Genomic DNA, 26,000 nt, shown 5'->3' with positions numbered 1-26,000 from the left:
AACCTCTACACCATTACCTACAGGCAGCACTGCAGGACTAAACTCAAATAAAAGCAGTGAAACTGGAAAAATTTCTTTATGAGACTGGAAACACAAACTGGCTACAAACCAGCTCATATCCACCCATCCATCCATCCATCCATCCATATACCTATCATCTATCATCCATCCATCCATCCGTTCTACCACGCATTATCCATCCATAGACTGATCCATTGATTTGTTATTTGAAGTCATGGATGCAGCAGTCTGCACAGAGGTGCAAAGACTCCCACATCTCCCTGAAGCATTGAGGTATTGCCAAGGCAGCAGAGAAGAATACGCTTATCAGTCTCAGGCTGTCATGTCCCAAGTGAAAATGGCAGAAACGCTTTAGTTATGGGGGACTATGAAGACCTTTCATAGTCTCGTAGTTCTTTTATATTTAACTTCATGAAAATGTGAAACAAGTGTTCAGTAATCAGTACTTAAAAAGTCAGCGGTGGTGTTCACAGGTTGCTTTTAATTGTTGAAGTAGTTAAACATATCTACAAAGTAAATGTCCTTATTTGATGCTTTACATTATGAATGTTTGGCATTCATGACATCATAAAAACATTATTTCACAGACGGTTCTGTTCCAAGCTTCATGTTACAGAAACATTAATAACAGGATTAAATTTTATATGTTGTCTTGTGTCTGCCAAGACTGAGAGAAAATACCTGCTGCATTTTTGTATGATAAGAGCAGCGTAATGTGTTCTTAATTACGTGAGATCCATCTCTGTTTATCTCAGCAGGTGTAAGAAGGTCCTGTGTGAGTAATCAAAGATGTTTTACTGCCTCATTGGGGAGAAAAACACCTGAAACTGTTTCAGAATCAGAATCAGAATCAGAATACTTTATTGATCCCTGGGGGAAATTATTTTTTGTTACAGTGCTCCATTTTAAACCAACATTAAGACAAGACAGACAATACGCTAACTAAGAATAGTACAATATATACATATATATACATACATACATACATAAGTCACTTATAAATAAATAGTTGGAAAAGAAACATGTGTAGCTGTAGCAGCAAACAGTGTGTTAAGTGGATGCGTTGTACAGGGAGATGGCCACAGGCAGGAATGATTTCCTGTGTCGTTCAGTGGTGCTTTTCGGTAATCTCAGTCTCTCACTGAACGAGCTCCTGTGACTGACCAACATGTCATGGAGTGGGTGGGAGGTGTTATCCAACATTGTCTTTATCTTGGACAGCATCCGCCTCTCCGCATCATTCAACAGTTTGAGCTTAAGAAGAGCAGGCTTTCATTTTTACAGTGTTGAGAGAGTATAGCAGGAAAAAAGCTCAAACATCAATCATCATCAGAGAGTTAATGGCCTTTAAATAACCAAGGCTTCAGACAGGTGATTAAAACCTCCCTGTGATTGGTCAACCATCATGACATTCTAGTATCTCCTACCTGTCAGTCAAAGCACCCACACCCTGAATGCTAACTTAAGGTTGTTATGAAGGAGTAAGTTAGCTCTTAAAATGAACACTTAAAAATAGATTTTAATTCCACAAGAAATTCAATTGAATACTCTTTGAAAAGTCGTGTTGGTCAAACATTAACAGAAAAGCCAGAGAAACAGCGGCTCCTAGAGCTGCTTATTAATTACACGATTATGTGATTGGATTCTAACTTTTGGCTTTACTTACAGCCCCTTTAATGATCACTGGTTAATTAGCATACTCTGTACACAGACTCTGCAAAAGTCTTTATGCTTTAATAGCCCCAATTTAAACAAGAAGTGTTTTGCAACAGTGGGAAGGAAAAACTCAACACATATAGTGCTCAGAGCACGAATCGTGACGATGAAGATTCAGTTCCAACAGTTACTTCAAAGTGCTTAATGTTGTACAGGAAAGATGCTGGAATATTTCAAACAAACTCCAGCACTTATTGACAGTGAATCCAAGCTGGTTCATTAAGAAGCTGCAGCTCTGCTTCCTGGTCTCAATTAGGAAGCAGTTTGGGGGGTTTGATAAATTTGACCAGATTTCTAGAAATGAGAGCTGCTCCATCCAAAGTGGGATGGATGCCGTCTCTCCTAATAAGACCAGGTTTCCTTCAGAAAGTTTCCCAACTATCTAGACAGCCAGCAATTTAAGGAGAACATGCAGCTTCATATGTCACAGGGGACCAGAGAAAACTACAGAGTCCGACATTGTTCTGGGAAAGTTACACACTGATTCAATATTGATTTTGTGATGGGAGAGCTGAGCTGTGACCTGGAGAAGAGTCCTGACAGTTAGAGACGGTCCTCTCACCTCTGAGGTTTGATCTGGCTCTCATGTTCCCCACACAGAGTGGATGCAGAGTTAGGGACTCCCTCCTTTCTGTGCTCACACTGATCCACAGAAGAGAACACACCTTCACACAGACACAACAACACGCTCAGTCAGCACAACAACATTTATACTTCAGACTGTGTTGCTGTGTATACCAAGACTAGCTGCAGAAAATGGAAGTCATATGATATATCATTTCTTTCTTAAGAATGGTGTCTGCTCTCGTGTGGAGCAGCAGACAAGTCAGCTGCACGACAGAATAAAGAAAATCCTCACCACCCAGATTCAGGTCCACGTCCATTACAGAGTTGTTCTATCTTCACCTTTAGAGGAAACACAGAGAGAAGCTGCTTTAACCCAAGGGCTCTGTTACATTCTCATAATCACCATCAGAGCCGGTCAGACTGCAGGTCAGTGAAACCTTCATACTACAAAGAGCAGAGCCCAGCTGCTTCAGTAGGAGCTTAATTTGTTCAAACAGTGATGTCATTATGGTTTAAGGTGCAGTAATACTAAAAGAAACATGTTTTTTTGTTTTTCCATCAGTGCATTTTGAATTATGAGGTTGTGTTCTTCATAACTTCTGTCAGGAAAAGAAAACATCCAAATAACATTTGTAGATGATTTTGTTGCTACAGTTTGTTTATGATGAGGATTTTCTAAAACAATTAAGTTTGCTGAAGATTTTTAGAGCACAGTCTTCATGTATCATTCAGCCTGGTTTATAGAAGACATGGTGAAAACTAATGAATTTTCTCTCTTTATGGTATTTATGATTTAATAAAAATGCTAAAAAGATAACTTTATAAAAAGCGTTGATTCAAATTTATCATCAACATGAAACATGAAGCATTTCTCACATGGCAACAAGTCCATGGAAATGTTCAGAGTTTTATAAAACACTTCAGATATCTGCATAAAAACTTTATGAACCTGAACATGAACACATTTGATTAAACATTAAAATCCTTCCTGCTGAGATTAATCATTTTATATTCAATGGTCCTGTTTGATTCTTTTCTCCTGGCTGCAGGTGAGTCATGATTTGTTAATCAGTGATAAATGTTAACAATATTTTTGTAGCTCCATGTAAAGAACTTTGAACCTTGCTGTTTCTCAGTAACACCACCTGCCAGGTCAAAGTTAAAGTCTCCCAATCGTTAACAATAAACATCTCACTTTGTGTAACTTTGCTCAGTTTGGTGTTAAAATACTAAAAATGTTTGAACTGATCAAATGATCATAATGAACACCGAACAAAATAAGTCTGCAGGTTGATTTTGTTAGGTTTTGTGTTCAGAGTTAAAGTACGTTACCTTCTGATGGAGAAAATAATCTGCATGAAGCTTAAGTGAATCCACAGCTTCAACGGGAAACATGCAGAGAGCAGGAGATTCACACACAGTCTCAGCTCTCTGGATTTATCTACAAACTGAAGTCTTCCTTAAGGAAACCTGAAAACTGCACCATGACCCTTGGAATAAAGAGCAGAAGTCACACAAGTACACACAGCACGAGTCCTTATCAGCTGCATCATAAAGTTCTGATAACACAAAAAAAAAGAGCAAAGAAGGCTTTTATTAAGCAACACACACACACACACACACACACACACACACACACACACACACACACACACACACACACACACACACACACACACACACACCTCAGTCTGAAAACAACGCAGCATATACTGAAAACATTCACTAACCATCACATCATGATGAGTCCATAAACCCACTAGAAAAACCAGCCATTAGAACGATGTCAGGCTCAAGCCACTTCTGCAATACCTTCACTTGTTATGTGTTGAGCATGAACAAAATTACAATACGTCATGAGTCTCTGTGGTCTCAGTGTAGTTCTGGCTGCAGTCAGTAGATGGCACTGCTACACAACCTCTACACCATTACCTACAGGCAGCACTGCAGGACTAAACTCAAATAAAAGCAGTGAAACTGGAAAAATTTCTTTATGAGACTGGAAACACAAACTGGCTACAAACCAGCTCATATCCACCCATCCATCCATCCATCCATCCATATACCTATCATCTATCATCCATCCATCCATCCGTTCTACCACGCATTATCCATCCATAGACTGATCCATTGATTTGTTATTTGAAGTCATGGATGCAGCAGTCTGCACAGAGGTGCAAAGACTCCCACATCTCCCTGAAGCATTGAGGTATTGCCAAGGCAGCAGAGAAGAATACGCTTATCAGTCTCAGGCTGTCATGTCCCAAGTGAAAATGGCAGAAACGCTTTAGTTATGGGGGACTATGAAGACCTTTCATAGTCTCGTAGTTCTTTTATATTTAACTTCATGAAAATGTGAAACAAGTGTTCAGTAATCAGTACTTAAAAAGTCAGCGGTGGTGTTCACAGGTTGCTTTTAATTGTTGAAGTAGTTAAACATATCTACAAAGTAAATGTCCTTATTTGATGCTTTACATTATGAATGTTTGGCATTCATGACATCATAAAAACATTATTTCACAGACGGTTCTGTTCCAAGCTTCATGTTACAGAAACATTAATAACAGGATTAAATTTTATATGTTGTCTTGTGTCTGCCAAGACTGAGAGAAAATACCTGCTGCATTTTTGTATGATAAGAGCAGCGTAATGTGTTCTTAATTACGTGAGATCCATCTCTGTTTATCTCAGCAGGTGTAAGAAGGTCCTGTGTGAGTAATCAAAGATGTTTTACTGCCTCATTGGGGAGAAAAACACCTGAAACTGTTTCAGAATCAGAATCAGAATCAGAATACTTTATTGATCCCTGGGGGAAATTATTTTTTGTTACAGTGCTCCATTTTAAACCAACATTAAGACAAGACAGACAATACGCTAACTAAGAATAGTACAATATATACATATATATACATACATACATACATAAGTCACTTATAAATAAATAGTTGGAAAAGAAACATGTGTAGCTGTAGCAGCAAACAGTGTGTTAAGTGGATGCGTTGTACAGGGAGATGGCCACAGGCAGGAATGATTTCCTGTGTCGTTCAGTGGTGCTTTTCGGTAATCTCAGTCTCTCACTGAACGAGCTCCTGTGACTGACCAACATGTCATGGAGTGGGTGGGAGGTGTTATCCAACATTGTCTTTATCTTGGACAGCATCCGCCTCTCCGCATCATTCAACAGTTTGAGCTTAAGAAGAGCAGGCTTTCATTTTTACAGTGTTGAGAGAGTATAGCAGGAAAAAAGCTCAAACATCAATCATCATCAGAGAGTTAATGGCCTTTAAATAACCAAGGCTTCAGACAGGTGATTAAAACCTCCCTGTGATTGGTCAACCATCATGACATTCTAGTATCTCCTACCTGTCAGTCAAAGCACCCACACCCTGAATGCTAACTTAAGGTTGTTATGAAGGAGTAAGTTAGCTCTTAAAATGAACACTTAAAAATAGATTTTAATTCCACAAGAAATTCAATTGAATACTCTTTGAAAAGTCGTGTTGGTCAAACATTAACAGAAAAGCCAGAGAAACAGCGGCTCCTAGAGCTGCTTATTAATTACACGATTATGTGATTGGATTCTAACTTTTGGCTTTACTTACAGCCCCTTTAATGATCACTGGTTAATTAGCATACTCTGTACACAGACTCTGCAAAAGTCTTTATGCTTTAATAGCCCCAATTTAAACAAGAAGTGTTTTGCAACAGTGGGAAGGAAAAACTCAACACATATAGTGCTCAGAGCACGAATCGTGACGATGAAGATTCAGTTCCAACAGTTACTTCAAAGTGCTTAATGTTGTACAGGAAAGATGCTGGAATATTTTAAACAAACTCCAGCACTTATTGACAGTGAATCCAAGCTGGTTCATTAAGAAGCTGCAGCTCTGCTTCCTGGTCTCAATTAGGAAGCAGTTTGGGGGGTTTGATAAATTTGACCAGATTTCTAGAAATGAGAGCTGCTCCATCCAAAGTGGGATGGATGCCGTCTCTCCTAATAAGACCAGGTTTCCTTCAGAAAGTTTCCCAACTATCTAGACAGCCAGCAATTTAAGGAGAACATGCAGCTTCATATGTCACAGGGGACCAGAGAAAACTACAGAGTCCGACATTGTTCTGGGAAAGTTACACACTGATTCAATATTGATTTTGTGATGGGAGAGCTGAGCTGTGACCTGGAGAAGAGTCCTGACAGTTAGAGACGGTCCTCTCACCTCTGAGGTTTGATCTGGCTCTCATGTTCCCCACACAGAGTGGATGCAGAGTTAGGGACTCCCTCCTTTCTGTGCTCACACTGATCCACAGAAGAGAACACACCTTCACACAGACACAACAACACGCTCAGTCAGCACAACAACATTTATACTTCAGACTGTGTTGCTGTGTATACCAAGACTAGCTGCAGAAAATGGAAGTCATATGATATATCATTTCTTTCTTAAGAATGGTGTCTGCTCTCGTGTGGAGCAGCAGACAAGTCAGCTGCACGACAGAATAAAGAAAATCCTCACCACCCAGATTCAGGTCCACGTCCATTACAGAGTTGTTCTATCTTCACCTTTAGAGGAAACACAGAGAGAAGCTGCTTTAACCCAAGGGCTCTGTTACATTCTCATAATCACCATCAGAGCCGGTCAGACTGCAGGTCAGTGAAACCTTCATACTACAAAGAGCAGAGCCCAGCTGCTTCAGTAGGAGCTTAATTTGTTCAAACAGTGATGTCATCATGGTTTAAGGTGCAGTAATACTAAAAGAAACATGTTTTTTTGTTTTTCCATCAGTGCATTTTGAATTATGAGGTTGTGTTCTTCATAACTTCTGTCAGGAAAAGAAAACATCCAAATAACATTTGTAGATGATTTTGTTGCTACAGTTTGTTTATGATGAGGATTTTCTAAAACAATTAAGTTTGCTGAAGATTTTTAGAGCACAGTCTTCATGTATCATTCAGCCTGGTTTATAGAAGACATGGTGAAAACTAATGAATTTTCTCTCTTTATGGTATTTATGATTTAATAAAAATGCTAAAAAGATAACTTTATAAAAAGCGTTGATTCAAATTTATCATCAACATGAAACATGAAGCATTTCTCACATGGCAACAAGTCCATGGAAATGTTCAGAGTTTTATAAAACACTTCAGATATCTGCATAAAAACTTTATGAACCTGAACATGAACACATTTGATTAAACATTAAAATCCTTCCTGCTGAGATTAATCATTTTATATTCAATGGTCCTGTTTGATTCTTTTCTCCTGGCTGCAGGTGAGTCATGATTTGTTAATCAGTGATAAATGTTAACAATATTTTTGTAGCTCCATGTAAAGAACTTTGAACCTTGCTGTTTCTCAGTAACACCACCTGCCAGGTCAAAGTTAAAGTCTCCCAATCGTTAACAATAAACATCTCACTTTGTGTAACTTTGCTCAGTTTGGTGTTAAAATACTAAAAATGTTTGAACTGATCAAATGATCATAATGAACACCGAACAAAATAAGTCTGCAGGTTGATTTTGTTAGGTTTTGTGTTCAGAGTTAAAGTACGTTACCTTCTGATGGAGAAAATAATCTGCATGAAGCTTAAGTGAATCCACAGCTTCAACGGGAAACATGCAGAGAGCAGGAGATTCACACACAGTCTCAGCTCTCTGGATTTATCTACAAACTGAAGTCTTCCTTAAGGAAACCTGAAAACTGCACCATGACCCTTGGAATAAAGAGCAGAAGTCACACAAGTACACACAGCACGAGTCCTTATCAGCTGCATCATAAAGTTCTGATAACACAAAAAAAAAGAGCAAAGAAGGCTTTTATTAAGCAACACACACACACACACACACACACACACACACACACACACACACACACACACACACACACACACACACACACACACCTCAGTCTGAAAACAACGCAGCATATACTGAAAACATTCACTAACCATCACATCATGATGAGTCCATAAACCCACTAGAAAAACCAGCCATTAGAACGATGTCAGGCTCAAGCCACTTCTGCAATACCTTCACTTGTTATGTGTTGAGCATGAACAAAATTACAATACGTCATGAGTCTCTGTGGTCTCAGTGTAGTTCTGGCTGCAGTCAGTAGATGGCACTGCTACACAACCTCTACACCATTACCTACAGGCAGCACTGCAGGACTAAACTCAAATAAAAGCAGTGAAACTGGAAAAATTTCTTTATGAGACTGGAAACACAAACTGGCTACAAACCAGCTCATATCCACCCATCCATCCATCCATCCATCCATCCATATACCTATCATCTATCATCCATCCATCCATCCGTTCTACCACGCATTATCCATCCATAGACTGATCCATTGATTTGTTATTTGAAGTCATGGATGCAGCAGTCTGCACAGAGGTGCAAAGACTCCCACATCTCCCTGAAGCATTGAGGTATTGCCAAGGCAGCAGAGAAGAATACGCTTATCAGTCTCAGGCTGTCATGTCCCAAGTGAAAATGGCAGAAACGCTTTAGTTATGGGGGACTATGAAGACCTTTCATAGTCTCGTAGTTCTTTTATATTTAACTTCATGAAAATGTGAAACAAGTGTTCAGTAATCAGTACTTAAAAAGTCAGCGGTGGTGTTCACAGGTTGCTTTTAATTGTTGAAGTAGTTAAACATATCTACAAAGTAAATGTCCTTATTTGATGCTTTACATTATGAATGTTTGGCATTCATGACATCATAAAAACATTATTTCACAGACGGTTCTGTTCCAAGCTTCATGTTACAGAAACATTAATAACAGGATTAAATTTTATATGTTGTCTTGTGTCTGCCAAGACTGAGAGAAAATACCTGCTGCATTTTTGTATGATAAGAGCAGCGTAATGTGTTCTTAATTACGTGAGATCCATCTCTGTTTATCTCAGCAGGTGTAAGAAGGTCCTGTGTGAGTAATCAAAGATGTTTTACTGCCTCATTGGGGAGAAAAACACCTGAAACTGTTTCAGAATCAGAATCAGAATCAGAATACTTTATTGATCCCTGGGGGAAATTATTTTTTGTTACAGTGCTCCATTTTAAACCAACATTAAGACAAGACAGACAATACGCTAACTAAGAATAGTACAATATATACATATATATACATACATACATACATAAGTCACTTATAAATAAATAGTTGGAAAAGAAACATGTGTAGCTGTAGCAGCAAACAGTGTGTTAAGTGGATGCGTTGTACAGGGAGATGGCCACAGGCAGGAATGATTTCCTGTGTCGTTCAGTGGTGCTTTTCGGTAATCTCAGTCTCTCACTGAACGTGCTCCTGTGACTGACCAACATGTCATGGAGTGGGTGGGAGGTGTTATCCAACATTGTCTTTATCTTGGACAGCATCCGCCTCTCCGCATCATTCAACAGTTTGAGCTTAAGAAGAGCAGGCTTTCATTTTTACAGTGTTGAGAGAGTATAGCAGGAAAAAAGCTCAAACATCAATCATCATCAGAGAGTTAATGGCCTTTAAATAACCAAGGCTTCAGACAGGTGATTAAAACCTCCCTGTGATTGGTCAACCATCATGACATTCTAGTATCTCCTACCTGTCAGTCAAAGCACCCACACCCTGAATGCTAACTTAAGGTTGTTATGAAGGAGTAAGTTAGCTCTTAAAATGAACACTTAAAAATAGATTTTAATTCCACAAGAAATTCAATTGAATACTCTTTGAAAAGTCGTGTTGGTCAAACATTAACAGAAAAGCCAGAGAAACAGCGGCTCCTAGAGCTGCTTATTAATTACACGATTATGTGATTGGATTCTAACTTTTGGCTTTACTTACAGCCCCTTTAATGATCACTGGTTAATTAGCATACTCTGTACACAGACTCTGCAAAAGTCTTTATGCTTTAATAGCCCCAATTTAAACAAGAAGTGTTTTGCAACAGTGGGAAGGAAAAACTCAACACATATAGTGCTCAGAGCACGAATCGTGACGATGAAGATTCAGTTCCAACAGTTACTTCAAAGTGCTTAATGTTGTACAGGAAAGATGCTGGAATATTTTAAACAAACTCCAGCACTTATTGACAGTGAATCCAAGCTGGTTCATTAAGAAGCTGCAGCTCTGCTTCCTGGTCTCAATTAGGAAGCAGTTTGGGGGGTTTGATAAATTTGACCAGATTTCTAGAAATGAGAGCTGCTCCATCCAAAGTGGGATGGATGCCGTCTCTCCTAATAAGACCAGGTTTCCTTCAGAAAGTTTCCCAACTATCTAGACAGCCAGCAATTTAAGGAGAACATGCAGCTTCATATGTCACAGGGGACCAGAGAAAACTACAGAGTCCGACATTGTTCTGGGAAAGTTACACACTGATTCAATATTGATTTTGTGATGGGAGAGCTGAGCTGTGACCTGGAGAAGAGTCCTGACAGTTAGAGACGGTCCTCTCACCTCTGAGGTTTGATCTGGCTCTCATGTTCCCCACACAGAGTGGATGCAGAGTTAGGGACTCCCTCCTTTCTGTGCTCACACTGATCCACAGAAGAGAACACACCTTCACACAGACACAACAACACGCTCAGTCAGCACAACAACATTTATACTTCAGACTGTGTTGCTGTGTATACCAAGACTAGCTGCAGAAAATGGAAGTCATATGATATATCATTTCTTTCTTAAGAATGGTGTCTGCTCTCGTGTGGAGCAGCAGACAAGTCAGCTGCACGACAGAATAAAGAAAATCCTCACCACCCAGATTCAGGTCCACGTCCATTACAGAGTTGTTCTATCTTCACCTTTAGAGGAAACACAGAGAGAAGCTGCTTTAACCCAAGGGCTCTGTTACATTCTCATAATCACCATCAGAGCCGGTCAGACTGCAGGTCAGTGAAACCTTCATACTACAAAGAGCAGAGCCCAGCTGCTTCAGTAGGAGCTTAATTTGTTCAAACAGTGATGTCATCATGGTTTAAGGTGCAGTAATACTAAAAGAAACATGTTTTTTTGTTTTTCCATCAGTGCATTTTGAATTATGAGGTTGTGTTCTTCATAACTTCTGTCAGGAAAAGAAAACATCCAAATAACATTTGTAGATGATTTTGTTGCTACAGTTTGTTTATGATGAGGATTTTCTAAAACAATTAAGTTTGCTGAAGATTTTTAGAGCACAGTCTTCATGTATCATTCAGCCTGGTTTATAGAAGACATGGTGAAAACTAATGAATTTTCTCTCTTTATGGTATTTATGATTTAATAAAAATGCTAAAAAGATAACTTTATAAAAAGCGTTGATTCAAATTTATCATCAACATGAAACATGAAGCATTTCTCACATGGCAACAAGTCCATGGAAATGTTCAGAGTTTTATAAAACACTTCAGATATCTGCATAAAAACTTTATGAACCTGAACATGAACACATTTGATTAAACATTAAAATCCTTCCTGCTGAGATTAATCATTTTATATTCAATGGTCCTGTTTGATTCTTTTCTCCTGGCTGCAGGTGAGTCATGATTTGTTAATCAGTGATAAATGTTAACAATATTTTTGTAGCTCCATGTAAAGAACTTTGAACCTTGCTGTTTCTCAGTAACACCACCTGCCAGGTCAAAGTTAAAGTCTCCCAATCGTTAACAATAAACATCTCACTTTGTGTAACTTTGCTCAGTTTGGTGTTAAAATACTAAAAATGTTTGAACTGATCAAATGATCATAATGAACACCGAACAAAATAAGTCTGCAGGTTGATTTTGTTAGGTTTTGTGTTCAGAGTTAAAGTACGTTACCTTCTGATGGAGAAAATAATCTGCATGAAGCTTAAGTGAATCCACAGCTTCAACGGGAAACATGCAGAGAGCAGGAGATTCACACACAGTCTCAGCTCTCTGGATTTATCTACAAACTGAAGTCTTCCTTAAGGAAACCTGAAAACTGCACCATGACCCTTGGAATAAAGAGCAGAAGTCACACAAGTACACACAGCACGAGTCCTTATCAGCTGCATCATAAAGTTCTGATAACACAAAAAAAAAGAGCAAAGAAGGCTTTTATTAAGCAACACACACACACACACACACACACACACACACACACACACACACACACACACACACACACACACACACACCTCAGTCTGAAAACAACGCAGCATATACTGAAAACATTCACTAACCATCACATCATGATGAGTCCATAAACCCACTAGAAAAACCAGCCATTAGAACGATGTCAGGCTCAAGCCACTTCTGCAATACCTTCACTTGTTATGTGTTGAGCATGAACAAAATTACAATACGTCATGAGTCTCTGTGGTCTCAGTGTAGTTCTGGCTGCAGTCAGTAGATGGCACTGCTACACAACCTCTACACCATTACCTACAGGCAGCACTGCAGGACTAAACTCAAATAAAAGCAGTGAAACTGGAAAAATTTCTTTATGAGACTGGAAACACAAACTGGCTACAAACCAGCTCATATCCACCCATCCATCCATCCATCCATCCATATACCTATCATCTATCATCCATCCATCCATCCGTTCTACCACGCATTATCCATCCATAGACTGATCCATTGATTTGTTATTTGAAGTCATGGATGCAGCAGTCTGCACAGAGGTGCAAAGACTCCCACATCTCCCTGAAGCATTGAGGTATTGCCAAGGCAGCAGAGAAGAATACGCTTATCAGTCTCAGGCTGTCATGTCCCAAGTGAAAATGGCAGAAACGCTTTAGTTATGGGGGACTATGAAGACCTTTCATAGTCTCGTAGTTCTTTTATATTTAACTTCATGAAAATGTGAAACAAGTGTTCAGTAATCAGTACTTAAAAAGTCAGCGGTGGTGTTCACAGGTTGCTTTTAATTGTTGAAGTAGTTAAACATATCTACAAAGTAAATGTCCTTATTTGATGCTTTACATTATGAATGTTTGGCATTCATGACATCATAAAAACATTATTTCACAGACGGTTCTGTTCCAAGCTTCATGTTACAGAAACATTAATAACAGGATTAAATTTTATATGTTGTCTTGTGTCTGCCAAGACTGAGAGAAAATACCTGCTGCATTTTTGTATGATAAGAGCAGCGTAATGTGTTCTTAATTACGTGAGATCCATCTCTGTTTATCTCAGCAGGTGTAAGAAGGTCCTGTGTGAGTAATCAAAGATGTTTTACTGCCTCATTGGGGAGAAAAACACCTGAAACTGTTTCAGAATCAGAATCAGAATCAGAATACTTTATTGATCCCTGGGGGAAATTATTTTTTGTTACAGTGCTCCATTTTAAACCAACATTAAGACAAGACAGACAATACGCTAACTAAGAATAGTACAATATATACATATATATACATACATACATACATAAGTCACTTATAAATAAATAGTTGGAAAAGAAACATGCGTAGCTGTAGCAGCAAACAGTGTGTTAAGTGGATGCGTTGTACAGGGAGATGGCCACAGGCAGGAATGATTTCCTGTGTCGTTCAGTGGTGCTTTTCGGTAATCTCAGTCTCTCACTGAACGAGCTCCTGTGACTGACCAACATGTCATGGAGTGGGTGGGAGGTGTTATCCAACATTGTCTTTATCTTGGACAGCATCCGCCTCTCCGCATCATTCAACAGTTTGAGCTTAAGAAGAGCAGGCTTTCATTTTTACAGTGTTGAGAGAGTATAGCAGGAAAAAAGCTCAAACATCAATCATCATCAGAGAGTTAATGGCCTTTAAATAACCAAGGCTTCAGACAGGTGATTAAAACCTCCCTGTGATTGGTCAACCATCATGACATTCTAGTATCTCCTACCTGTCAGTCAAAGCACCCACACCCTGAATGCTAACTTAAGGTTGTTATGAAGGAGTAAGTTAGCTCTTAAAATGAACACTTAAAAATAGATTTTAATTCCACAAGAAATTCAATTGAATACTCTTTGAAAAGTCGTGTTGGTCAAACATTAACAGAAAAGCCAGAGAAACAGCGGCTCCTAGAGCTGCTTATTAATTACACGATTATGTGATTGGATTCTAACTTTTGGCTTTACTTACAGCCCCTTTAATGATCACTGGTTAATTAGCATACTCTGTACACAGACTCTGCAAAAGTCTTTATGCTTTAATAGCCCCAATTTAAACAAGAAGTTCTGGTTCTCCATTAAAACCTCCTCCACATGTTGCCTGGGACATTAAACACATGAACATAATCATAAACTGTAGTGAAGCAGCATGTGAGGCTGGGAAAGAATGTCTCGGACTCCCAGACCATCAGCACCGGCTCCCCTCAGGGCTGTGTTCTTTCTCCCCTGCTCGTCTCCCTGTATACTAACTGCTGCACCTCCACCCACCAGTCTGTCAAGCTAATCAAGTTTGCAGATGACACCACCGTTATTGGACTCATCTCGGACGGGGATGAGTCTGCCTACAGGAGGGAGGTTGAACGTCTGGTGTCCTGGTGCAGCCACAACAACCTGGTGCTGAATGCCCAGAAGACAGTGGAGATCATTGTGGACTTCAGGAAGCACACAGCTCCACTCCCCCCCATCATCCTGACTGACACCCCCATCACCTCTGTGGACTCATTCTGCTTCCTGGTGTTAAGGTTCAAAATTGAGGAGGGAGAGTACAAACCACTCTTGGTCCAGAAGCTCTTGGTCAAACAATGATTTTAATGAACACACGTGTGGGAAGACACTCTGTACGCAGACAGCCAGTAGTCCTCGACTTAATCAAAGCATGAACAGATATTTTATAGCATCAGGGTTTGATTTACTGACGCCCCTTCATGCGTCACAGATACATTTTATACATAGATCAGATCAACACCAGAATGACTTTTCACCTAGAAGATCATCTTCTATTTTCATGGCTGGTACTTTCCGTTATCTTAAAGTGAATTGTTCCTCTTTCTTGTCGAGACATAACTAATCTCTCCTCTAAATAAATCTGACCAATGTGTGTGTATGTGTTGACCTCACATGCTCTTTGTGTCACCTCTTCACCTACTGTCTATGTCTCGTCCTCAAATGCTCTTTCTCAATTCACCTGTTGCACTTCTGACCTTTCACTAGACCAGAAGCTCACTGAGACTATGTGTATGTCTTCTACTAAATAAATGTTTTAACCAAGAACCTCTACTAAAACCTTAATATAAAATGATCTGATATATAAGTGTTTTGTAAGCATGTATTGCAATTCCTTCTATGGCTCCAAGTCACTTGCACAATAGATTGTCCGAACATCGCGCCGAACAAAGCTTCCGACCCCCAATTAATTGACCGAGCTCCAACTCTTTAATAAGCACAGATATGCATTGTGTATAAAATAGTCATAACTGCTTAAGGCCTTCTTAAAGCTATCTGTTACATTGTTAAAGCAATGATCATTTTGAATAACCTAGTAATTCAAATGGCCTCGTCTGGCCTGCTCCTCAAAATAACTATCTGCTTTCACTTCTGCATACAACTTCCTGTCAGCCTGCAACTCAGTCTTTCTGAAAGAGACACTGTTTAACCCCTGAATGCAATATAAACTCCAGATTATATTATTAATGCAATGGTAATGATGACAATTATTTAACAATAGCAGTAAAATAATTTCCCTGCTCCACACTCCCTCTCTCGACCTCTGGAACACCAGAGGTCGCAATACATTGTGTCCTCGAGATCTCCAGGATCCTCGCCCCTCCTGTGGTCGCCGAGATCGATCTTCTGCAAAGGAAACAAAACACCTTTTCCTGCACCTCCCTAACTTATCCTATCTGGGACTCTTTAATCAAAAGCCTGATCCTAATTATGCTCTTAACTTATTGACTTGTATTTATATATATTCTTCAACGTTACTCATCCCTTTAAAACTCTTTAAGCCCTGCTTTCACGTCCGGTTGCTCGCTCTATTTTTCCCTTATCTGATCATCAACATCCTGTGCACAAATTGTCGCTGCTGCAAGTTCCTCTACTCTAAAAGATCCAAAAGAAAACAACCACTTTAATCAATTAAGTTTAAGCATATAAGCAATTACTCCTGTATACATTTCATCATAGCTAAATGCTGCCTTGAAACAACTCCTGTATGTTAACACTAACTTCATTTTAAAACCTCACATTTCCTATGTTATCACCTGTTTTTGGTATAGCCTTTTTATTTCATTTGCTCCTTTTAATGTAACAATACCTTCTAATTCTAGTTTATCAGACTTAACCAAAATATATGCTTTCCTTCCTCTTTGGTCCTTCTTTAAGTTCAGTTAAAAGCTAAATGAATTTGAGGCCTTTTGCCTGGAATCAATACTGTCATGTGTGTTTCTTAACTCTGTGTCTGTAAGCGTGTGCAATCCTTCATGAACTCATATTATCCTCACAGTAGATTGGCTAATCATAGCGCTAGCCAAAGGCTCATGACCCTCAAGAGACAAATTGAGCCACAACTCCTTTAAAGGCACAAAATGCAATATGTATAAAAATCATTTCTACGTATAAGCTCTCCCCTTTATCCTAAAGATAAATCTATGTAATATCTGTATGTGTAACTTCTGTACTTCTAGAAATCAAAAAGAAATCAAAGCTGTTCTACTCCTTCAACCCTCACTAATTTTCCCTCTAAGAATTATTCACAGCTTTGAAAAACCGGCATTGTATCTTTTAAACAGGATTCAGTTCTGTCATGGTCCTGGGCCACGTTGGCCCAGTATTCTTGGTTCCTTGTATTTTCGCTCCTTATTTAGGCCAGGTTTTCTGAGGTGTCCTGTTGTGGTGTTCCCTAAGTGTTTTTCCCTTTGTGACTCTTACCCCCTTGTGCCCCTCTGTGTATTTATGAGCTCTCGTCTCTCTTTGTGTTTATTCCATGTTTCCCCCAGCCTGTTATGTCTGTGTTCTCCCCGTGCTTTCTCTCCTCCTGTCTGAACCTCTGTGTACTTCCTGTTTTACTTTGACAGTCTCTCGTCAGTATGCGTAATGTTGTGTTCATTCCTGCCCTGTCTCGTTATGTTTATCAGTGTCACCTGTGTTCCCCACCTGTGTGTAATCTCCCTGTGTTCTCTGGGTGTATTTAAGTTGTGTCTTCTGTTATGGTAGTTGCTGGTTCGTCTGTGTTGTTTCCCCTCGGTCTCCCTGCGTCTCTTGTGTATTTCCCCGGACCTCCCTGCATCCTCGTTTCTGGTTTGTGTTATTAGCTTACCCAGTTTAGGTTTCCGGTTTCTTGTTTTTCCACCAGTGCTGTTTTATGCCCACCGTTGTAAATAAATATTCACCTGCACCAGAGCTGCCGCCTTTTGGGTCCTTTTCTACAACTCCACACGGCTTGGCCCGCAAACCGTGACAAGTTCACTTTAATCCTTTAACCTTAACTTAAAAATAACAGTTTCAGTTTTACCATATCCAAATGATCAAAAACCCAAAAGGTCCTGAAATGATCCTAAATTATTAAACAATTAAATTATTAAACCCTAAACCCCCCTTTATCTTGATACATTTCATGTGTCAAGATACTATACAAAACTTAAAAATGCTCAGTTTTCCCCACTCATGATCCAATTCTATGTCATAAAAATAAACTTAAAACAGAACAGTTATCAGTCATGTGTTTCTTCAATTAATGATAACTGAGTTACATCAAAAATATTTCCCCTTTAGCATTTGGCATTCTCCCAACAATATACTATAATCCCATAATCTAACCCCAGTCAACAAATTTTCTCTGGTAAAAACAATTGTTTGTCCACATTAATTCATCCTCACTCACATGCAGTCACACCATGTATTTGCTGATAGTGGAGCTTCCCGCACGATCAGATACTCCACCCTCAGCAAAATGAGCTCAGTCATTTTTTATTTTCCATAGGAAAATATTTCTTTATGCTTTTGGACTGGATTGACTCGCATAAAATCCTTTTTACAGGGACTTACGACCTTGATCAGTCCCCACAGGTAGCTCTCCTCAGCCAATTGTAATCTGGAAAGCCCCCCCTTGTATTTGCTCTTCCCGAGAATTTTCAGCGCCGTTATTCACTGTTGCAGGCCTGCTTAAAACAGAAATGAAAAAATAGAGCTGATTGTTAGCTCATAAAAACAAAACAAAATCACCTGACAGGTTTTCTTTAAGTGCACTGTTACAAAATAATGGGCCCCTCCCAGACATGTCCATGTTTCCTAAAACTCCCTCTATTAAAAACAAAAACACCAACCCAAACCTAACTGACAAAATCAACCCATCACCACAACAACCTCAACAACCTTAAACGCACAAAAGTTTTGCCACCACATAATTTCACCTCCTCAATACACCGAAAGTCTCATTAAAACCACTCAATTTGCACACAAAAATCACCCCCTTATGCTCTTAAATTCAGCATAAGACCCCTTACGACATCATATAATCACTAAACTATAAATTCCCTACCCCAATCTGCACTTCTCGTCTCTGCTATGCTTCCTCTTCCTGAAAGTCACAGTCACACACACACTCAGGAAGTTCCTTCGTCACCACTCACTCCAGCTAATGTGCATACTGAGTCATCTCTCAAAAAGCTGTAATAACAGAAACACATGTTTAAACATTCCCAACTCATTAAATCATTTTATTTCTTTCTACAGTGATCACTGGTTTTGATCACTCAGTACGAGAGAGCACTCCTAAGTCACTCTTTTTAAAACTACTTTAATCACTTTTTGTTTACATAACTCACTCCCTTTGTCATATGGCTTCTTCTATTCCTCAATTACAAACACAAATGTATTTTATTAAACATTCACACCATTGTATCATTCATACAAAATAGCAAGCTGTTCTTCATTGCATATGTTTGTGTTCTTAGCCAGGTTTAATCTGTATCTATGCATTAATCTCCATGAGCTTGTCTTGTCTTCATAAGGTTAATGCATTTTCTGCTTGTGTATGTGAATTTGCATATGTTGCTTTTGCAGTGTGTCAGACTCCTGCACAATTCTCCACTTAAGCCGTCAGTTTCTTTCCCAAATCTGCTAACCCAAATTCTAAGTTCCCACCTTATTAACACCATTCCTGCTCCTTAGCCAGAAGTTAGGGCCCACTTGTCATGTTTATGGAGGCATGGCGCTGTGAACAATTCAACCAGAAACTTGCCTTGGCATGTCCAGTCAAGTTAACCTACAGGTTTCTTCCGACCGCTGCACGTGGAAAATTGATCCAGATCTGTTTCGCCCCTATAGAAACACAACTGAGACATTTTCATTATTTTCATATGTACTTAAACTACCCGTTTCCCCTTCTCTGGTCAGAAATCCCAACTTATGTCATGTATATACGTGTAAGCAGGTCTTCATTGCTTTTCCTATGTATTTTGTTAATGTTCAGTGAGTGTAAGCTGCTTTCTTCATTGCCTCTGTATGTTATAGTCAGGTTTAATTCATGCATCTTTTCTCTGATTTCTTAATTCAAAACTATCTCACTTCTGATCCTTTCCAGAAATAATTTCACATGTAACACTTTGTGTATGTGTGTTTTCTATTCTTGTTTACCTCTTTGTTTGTGACGGTGGACATCTCTAAACCATCATGAGTTCAGGCTTTCATTTCAATCCAATTACACCCTGTATTCTCACAGTCGCAGTCGTCCAGCTTCGCCTCTCACTGGTCACCGTCCTCTTCTCTCAGTGTCCTTTTGTTGTCTTGAATTCCAGCAAACACAGTCTGTTTCTTCTCTGTTTCTCTTCAGTATTTTCCTTTTGGATCAAGTCCCAGCCTGGCAAAATACCACATTCAGTGCCTTTAAACAGTCATGTCACACTGTTCTTACCAGCCTGCTATCCACCGTGCATGTTTCATCACGTGGTTTCTTCTTTTCTGTTGATCCTCTCAGTCATCTCTTTCAAGATTACTCCAAGCATGGCAAATCTGACAATCAGTGTCCAGTGCTTTACCACCGTTCATTATCCCACTGTTCAACTGCCCAGCCTGTAATTTACAGTACATATTTCCACCTCGTGGTTCCTTACATGCTGCTGCTGGTGTCGTCAGTGTGGTTTCCGTTGCACTGTCTTTTGCCTGCTATTAATTCTTCTCAAGTCCACGATGTTCTGTCGGTCTTCATCAGGAAATTAACTGTCCTTTGAGCTTCTTCTCAGGATGGGGACAAGTGCGAGGTCAAGCTGTAAAATTTTAAGCCAAAATCTGGCCTGTTTTCTCCCAATTATGCTACTCTAGTGGTTTTGGCGCCGTACTCAAAATTCCAGGTTGAGAGAAGTCCACCTTTATTTATCTGTAATCTGTGTTAACACACTAAAACATACAGTTAATATCCTTTTCATTTCTTTTCTCAAAACCTCCATTCGCTTTATCTGCCTAGAGTTTAACTCATCTGTTTCTCTCTCTGGGTGCTCACTCGTCACCTTATATGGGCATGCAAACTTCCTGTCACCCACACCATTTCCTGTTACACACACACAGCACGCAGCTGCTCTGCTGTTTCTCCAGGCTAATCAAACTTATTTTGTATTTACAATCTACAAACCCTCTGTAATTCTACTAACTTTTGATCTAAAATGTAGCATCATTCACACAATGATTTCATAATCCTCTCACACACACACCTTTTAAATAAACTAAACTCTTATAACATCACTCATGCATCTCTTAAATTAAAAACACTTTCAAACTTTAAAACATCCTACTTTACATCACCAAAGAAATACCTCTCACACCTTTATTCATCATTCAAAACCTTCTAGTCACCGCATTCACACAAGAAATTGAAAAAATAAAACACACCAGCAACTATTGCTGGAGAGAAGTTACTACTGAAAGTAATATGTTAATCTTAAGTATACACAGTGCACTCAATATATTTATATATCTACATCCAACTTCAGTCAATTACTATACATCCCCTACGGCAACTCAAAACTTTATTTATAGTCCTCTAATAAACATAAATGGCATTTTAAACACACACTCAACAATGTTTGCAGCAGTATTTGTAAAACCAACTGTGGCTTAAACAGTTCACTGCTTACTCATTTGCATTTTCACACTCACACACACCGTCTAAAAATAGCAGCAGGCAGTCAGTGCATTACTGACTCGACACACAGAGATCTCTCACACCAAATTTTCTTATTCTATATTACAACGACGTCTTATATTTACAACCACTGTCAGATCTGTCAGCTTTAGCGCCTACACAATTTCGACAAATTTTAAATAACCGCCCAGCGGATAAACTCCCTGAGTTTTTTGCGACCAATTCACCAGTATCTGTCCAACAGTTTCTGGCCTCATCTCTAAAGTCCCTAACTCAATTTAAAAGCGTCAACCAACCCAAACTTTGCCTGAAGCTCTATTTTTGGCGTTTCACAGCCAAGGCTTACCCTGAAGTTTTAAGTTAAAGTTACACGCCCAAAGTCCAACTTCTGCTGACCAAAAAAGCACAGACTACCGTTCCAAACGGTAAGGAGACTCTAACTCCTAGTTATTCTGGAGTGCCCCAAGCTCCACAGTGACCAACTGACTATCCCTCTTCGAGGACAATGCCTAAGCGTCCTTGGCATTGGCAAGCGTTACCTCTGAGCACTGCGCTTCCTAGAACCCCCTCGGTTCCGTTCTAAAATAATTTATACTTTGGAACAACAGTAAAACACCCAACAAAGTGTAAGACTGAAGCAGGTCCAACCTTATAACCAAAAAATAACCAAATTCCCTAAGATAGTAAAATCATTGAGCAGTCCAACTGCTTACCACGGTCCTAACCGTATTAAATCCTTTTAGCGGTCCAACCGCGTTCAATCATTACCAGCAGTCCAACTGCTTTTAAATCCTCAGTACTGTCATGAGATTCTCATCAAAATCAAAGCAGACATTTACCGGCAACTTTTACTGAATAGACATTTAATTTTATCATCCAATTCAGCACACTTCGGATAAAATCAACAGGCCTGTGCCTACCTCTTTTTAAAGGCGCCTGTCCCCTCAGTTTGGTTGCCGGGTCACGCCTGCCTGTCTGACCACAACGGACCATACATCACCGTCTACACCTCCAATCCTCCCTCCTCAACCACCGGACGAAGCCCCCAAATGTTAAGGTTCAAAATTGAGGAGGGAGAGTACAAACCACTCTTGGTCCAGAAGCTCTTGGTCAAACAATGATTTTAATGAACACACGTGTGGGAAGACACTCTGTACGCAGACAGCCAGTAGTCCTCGACTTAATCAAAGCATGAACAGATATTTTATAGCATCAGGGTTTGATTTACTGACGCCCCTTCATGCGTCACAGATACATTTTATACATAGATCAGATCAACACCAGAATGACTTTTCACCTAGAAGATCATCTTCTATTTTCATGGCTGGTACTTTCCGTTATCTTAAAGTGAATTGTTCCTCTTTCTTGTCGAGACATAACTAATCTCTCCTCTAAATAAATCTGACCAATGTGTGTGTATGTGTTGACCTCACATGCTCTTTGTGTCACCTCTTCACCTACTGTCTATGTCTCGTCCTCAAATGCTCTTTCTCAATTCACCTGTTGCACTTCTGACCTTTCACTAGACCAGAAGCTCACTGAGACTATGTGTATGTCTTCTACTAAATAAATGTTTTAACCAAGAACCTCTACTAAAACCTTAATATAAAATGATCTGATATATAAGTGTTTTGTAAGCATGTATTGCAATTCCTTCTATGGCTCCAAGTCACTTGCACAATAGATTGTCCGAACATCGCGCCGAACAAAGCTTCCGACCCCCAATTAATTGACCGAGCTCCAACTCTTTAATAAGCACAGATATGCATTGTGTATAAAATAGTCATAACTGCTTAAGGCCTTCTTAAAGCTATCTGTTACATTGTTAAAGCAATGATCATTTTGAATAACCTAGTAATTCAAATGGCCTCGTCTGGCCTGCTCCTCAAAATAACTATCTGCTTTCACTTCTGCATACAACTTCCTGTCAGCCTGCAACTCAGTCTTTCTGAAAGAGACACTGTTTAACCCCTGAATGCAATATAAACTCCAGATTATATTATTAATGCAATGGTAATGATGACAATTATTTAACAATAGCAGTAAAATAATTTCCCTGCTCCACACTGGGTACCACCATCACCCAGGACCTGAAGTGGGAGCCCACCATCACCTCCGTCATCAAGAAAGCCCAGCAGAGGATGTACTTCCTGAGGCAGCTGAAGAAATTCAACCTGCCAACACGGACGATGATGCAGTTCTACACTGCAATCATCGAGTCCATCCTCACCTCCTCCATCACCGTGTGGTACGCTGGAGCCACTATCAGGGACAAACAGAGACTGCAGCGTGTTGTGCGCTCTGCTGAGAAGGTGATTGGCTGCAGACTCCCATCTCTGCAGGACCTGTACACCTCCAGGACACTGGGGCGTGCAGCTCAGATCTCAGCTGACCCTTCTCACCCTGGACACAGTCTGTTTGACCTGCTCCCCTCAGGCAGGAGGCTCCGGTCCATTCGCACCAGAACCTCTCGCCATAAGAACAGTTTCTTCCCCTCTTCTGTTGGACACATGAACAATAACCGTATGACTGTTCCCACCACTAACACATGACCCTACGCTGTGTTCACTGCATCATTCCATGTTTGGCACTGATCACCATCTGCACTCATGTATATATCATGTATATATCTATCTATCTACTTAGCACTTTTAATTCTTATTCTCATTTTTATTTTCATGTCCATTTAAGCTTAATTTATAACAGTATTTATAACAGTATGTTTGCACTGAAGCACCGCAGCAATCTCCTAATGTTGTAAACCCGCTCAACATTTGGTAATAAAACCCTTTCTGATTCTGATTCTGATTCTGATTCTGAAAGTGTACATGTGGTTGGAAAAGGTTTAACACAATGTGCTGTAGATGAAAAATGTTGTTAATCAGCCACATTTTTATGTCCAACTCCAACATTTTTTATATTCTCCACCTGGCTGCTTCACCCGCTTAAAGTCAGAGGTTAGAGAAGGATTGCAGGTAATGAAAGATGAGTGAAGGGGAAGATGTATACATGGCCTACACCCACATCCATCACCTCAGCCTCCACACATTCACATTCCCCTGGACTCATACTACAAGGTTCACTTCCTGCTGCACTGACAGTAAAGAGACAGACTAATAACTCCTGTAAGATAAGATACAACAAGACCTGCTTTATTGCTCCTGAGAGGAAATTTGTCAGAAACGCACGAATAACAAACTGTTTCATACCTAATAAACTGATAAAAAGTACCTTAATAAACTTCTCATTGTTGCCTGTCAACATAAAATTCCTGGATTTAACTTTTAATATAAAATGATTGTTGTATTTTTATTGTATTAACAGCAGATTCAATATGATTTTATTTATATGGTGTCAAATCAAATCAAAGAACTTTATGTTGTAAGCTAAAGACCCTTCAATCATATTACCCACCCTCCATGAGAAAGTGTTTTGCAACAGTGGGAAGGAAAAACTCCCTTTTAACAGGAAAAAACCTCTGGGTTTTTAGGGGTGAGGGGAGGAAGACGGGACAAAGACACGCTATGGAAGAGAGCCACAGATGACTAATGATTTAAATGCAGAGAAGTGTATTATCACACAGTGAGCGAAGAAAGAGCAGGAGAGCAGAATTATCATAATGTCCTATAGTTCTGACATGAAAGATTTTTCTCTAATTTCATAACACTATTTAAAACCACTCACTTTGTCTCAGCAGTGAACCGTAAAGTTTAGTAAACTGAAAACAAAACAAAATTATGACTCTATGTTTCTGTCTCACCCCAACCAGTCGCGGTGGATGGCCCCGCCCCTCCCTGAGCCTGGTTCTGCTGGAGGTTTCTTCCTGTTAAAAGGGAGTTTTTCCTTCCCACTGTTGCCAAAGTGCTTGCTTATGGGGGTCATATGATTGTTGGATTTTTCTCTGTACCGTATATATTATTGTAGGTTCTATAATGATATATACAGTCGCCTTGAAGCGACTGTTGTTGTGATTTGGCACTATATAAATAAAACTGAAATGAATTGCTAAATAATCTTGCTTGTTTTTGTTTTATATGGTGAGGAACTTTGTCACATGGAGTCACACAAACCACCTGCAACTCAACACTTCAAAGACCAAGGAACTGGTTGTGGATTTCGGGAGGTCCAGACCAGGTCCACTGCCAGTTCAGATAGAGGGAGAGGAGGTGGAGGTGGTCAACACATACAAGTACCTCGGGCTGTTGGTGGACAACAAACTGGACTGGTCATGCAACACGCAGAACCTGTATAAAAAAGGCCAAAGCCGACTGTACTTCCTCAGGAGGCTGAGGTCTTTCAACATCTGCAGGAAGCTCCTGAGGATGTTTTACCAGTCAGTGGTCGCAGGAGTCCTTTTCTATGGCGTGGTGTGCTGGGGGAGCAGCACAGCAAAGAGGGACTCATCCAGACTGGAGAAACTAATCAGGAAGGCTGGCTCTGTGGTCGGCATGAAGCTGGACACTCTGGTGACAGTGGCAGAGAAGAGGACCTTAAAGAAACTGATGGACATTATGAACAATGCCAGGCATCCTCTGCACACGGTCGTAAATAATCAGAGGAGCCTATTCAGCGACAGGCTGCTTCTCCCAAAGTCAAAAACCAACAGACTTAAAAACTCCTTTGTCCCACATGCCATCACACTGTTTAACTCCTCACTGGAGGGGAGAAGGAGGAGAAACAGGGGGACAAGGGACGGCAGGAACAACTGAGCTGTAGGTGCTTTTCTTC

The 26,000-nt window shown here is 39.8% G+C and overlaps 3 long non-coding RNA genes across 3 annotated transcripts; all 3 read right to left on the bottom strand.

The window, feature by feature from the left end:
- Positions 1 to 1,920: 1,920 nt before the first annotated feature.
- LOC146692568 (uncharacterized) lies at positions 1,921 to 4,154 on the bottom strand. Its single transcript, XR_014915235.1, has 4 exons — positions 4,035 to 4,154; positions 3,637 to 3,794; positions 2,597 to 2,643; positions 1,921 to 2,402 (listed from the first exon to the last, which is right to left on the bottom strand). It is a non-coding gene; the product is annotated as an uncharacterized LOC146692568 (long non-coding RNA).
- Positions 4,155 to 4,707: 553 nt separating this feature from the next.
- LOC146692567 (uncharacterized) lies at positions 4,708 to 8,367 on the bottom strand. Its single transcript, XR_014915234.1, has 4 exons — positions 8,248 to 8,367; positions 7,856 to 8,013; positions 6,816 to 6,862; positions 4,708 to 6,621 (listed from the first exon to the last, which is right to left on the bottom strand). It is a non-coding gene; the product is annotated as an uncharacterized LOC146692567 (long non-coding RNA).
- A 557-nt stretch (positions 8,368 to 8,924) lies between these two features.
- Positions 8,925 to 12,578, bottom strand: LOC146692566 (uncharacterized). The gene is made up of 4 exons (XR_014915233.1): positions 12,459 to 12,578; positions 12,073 to 12,230; positions 11,033 to 11,079; positions 8,925 to 10,838 (listed from the first exon to the last, which is right to left on the bottom strand). It is a non-coding gene; the product is annotated as an uncharacterized LOC146692566 (long non-coding RNA).
- Positions 12,579 to 26,000: the final 13,422 nt, after the last annotated feature.

Source organism: Copadichromis virginalis, linkage group LG15, assembly GCF_057382275.1.
Source record: "Copadichromis virginalis isolate Kocher_CV1m ecotype Utaka linkage group LG15, C_Virginalis_male_GT1.1, whole genome shotgun sequence".
Classification (NCBI taxonomy): Eukaryota; Metazoa; Chordata; class Actinopteri; order Cichliformes; family Cichlidae; genus Copadichromis; species Copadichromis virginalis.
This window is presented reverse-complemented; position numbering and strand designations above follow the sequence as displayed.